Raw genomic sequence first — 1795 nt, 5'->3', positions numbered from 1 at the left:
TCCAAGCCACTCATCATCCTGACATGGAAATATATCGGCCGTCCCTTCACAATCCTGGGATTCCCTCCCTCAGGGCATTGTGGGTCAACCGACAGCACATGGACTACAGCGGTTCAAGAAGGCAGCTCACCCCCACCTTCTCAAGGGGTAACTAGGGACGGGTAATCAATGCTGACCCAACCAGTAACACCCACATCCCACAAGAGAATTTCTAAAAACCTTAAATGTGCCTTTTTCTCCTTTTACCAGAAAGTGTTTTCAGGTTGTGAGCACAGGAGGAGACTGAATTAGGACTGAGACAGTTTGAACTGGTTGGCTAAGAAGTAAGGAACTTGTTTTTCTAAAGCCCCTTTAATATCTCGACAGTCAGTGAGTATTGTTTTGAAATGTAATCGCTGTTATAATGTAGCAATCACGGAATCCAATTTGCTCTTTAACAAGCTCCCGGGCTGAGAATAATTCACTGCAATGCAAGGTGTTTTTGGAGACTAAATGAGATTTATTGTTTTGACACTAACATCTAATATTCTGCACAATACTGTACCAAAAAATGCTGTACCTTACAGTCACTGTGTAGTTACATATACACAAATACTCCGTATAATTAATTATTACAGCCTTCTTAATGCAGTGGCCTGAACACATCAACACCATTAGATAGGGACTCCCCCAGTCATTAGTGAGCCAGATTACTGATACTGAACAGTAGGGAGTCACATGGAACTTGGCCAGACACTGCTCCCACTTCCCCCTGAAGCTGCTGGCTACATGACGATGACCAATCTGGAATCTAACCCAAGGCTATGTCTTGTGGGCATGGCTACAGGCTGTTCCACTGTAGGAAGCATCACATTTCACCTTAATGCTGTCCACTAGGAGTCAACGGAGAGTGATCAGCACTGGGTTCAGCCTGAATTGTACAGGGAACGAAGATTAACTGCACGCTGCTCTCATCCTTAGGGACTCACCGAATCAGGGATCTCTCCCGGGAGCTTTCTTAGATTGGAGGAATCAGATCTTGTGGAAGGTCATGCATGTACCCATTGGGGTACTCTGCCAGTAGTGAGGGGCACACCTCCACTGTTGACCCAGATGGCTAATGACCAAGCCTCTGGTTGATCCAGGCTGGGGGAGGGGTGAAGGAGCTGGGGAGGTGTGGCTGGTGGGAGAGTCTAATAGGAGAAACAGTTAATGTCCGTACTGTCACAGCCCACCTCACCCTCATTGTCAGACCACAAGTCGGACATTCAAGGGAGAGGGGTTTAGGGTGGGACCTTTCTCACGTCACTTGGCAATGGGGAATTTTTTCGTGTATCTCCCAGGTTTGTGAAGCTGTGAGCCAGCCCTCAGCACCAAGACTCCAAAACCAATTCCATTCCAGGCTGCTTGAACCTCCCTGAGCTGTGACCCTTGTGGATAACGATGGATTTGATGGTCCCCCTGAGCCGTGAATCATCCGTGATCGCCTGACTCCCCCCAACTTCCCCCCTCCTCAGTGTCACCCTCCTCTAGTCCTCAGGCCCCCTGTAGTCCTAGTCCTGCCCTTCAGCCTCTCTCCTCTCCCTGCCCTGGTCGGGAGGGAATCAACTGGCCACTAGATTTAAAATGGTTTATAAATACTCTCACAAAGGGAGGGAGGGAGGAGGTCTGGGGGCTGACCTACAGCAGTGCAGCTCTCAGAGGCAGTCCAGAGGATACGGTATCAGGAGACAGTTCAGGCATTGGGGGTATTTGTAGTAGACCAGAAACTGGGGTATCTACAGTGGGTCAGAGGAGGGTGGGGGTGTCTGTGATG

The sequence above is a fragment of the Chiloscyllium plagiosum genome, chromosome 26 (assembly GCF_004010195.1).
Source record: "Chiloscyllium plagiosum isolate BGI_BamShark_2017 chromosome 26, ASM401019v2, whole genome shotgun sequence".
NCBI lineage: Eukaryota > Metazoa > Chordata > Chondrichthyes > Orectolobiformes > Hemiscylliidae > Chiloscyllium > Chiloscyllium plagiosum.
Note: the sequence above shows the minus strand (reverse complement) of the source record.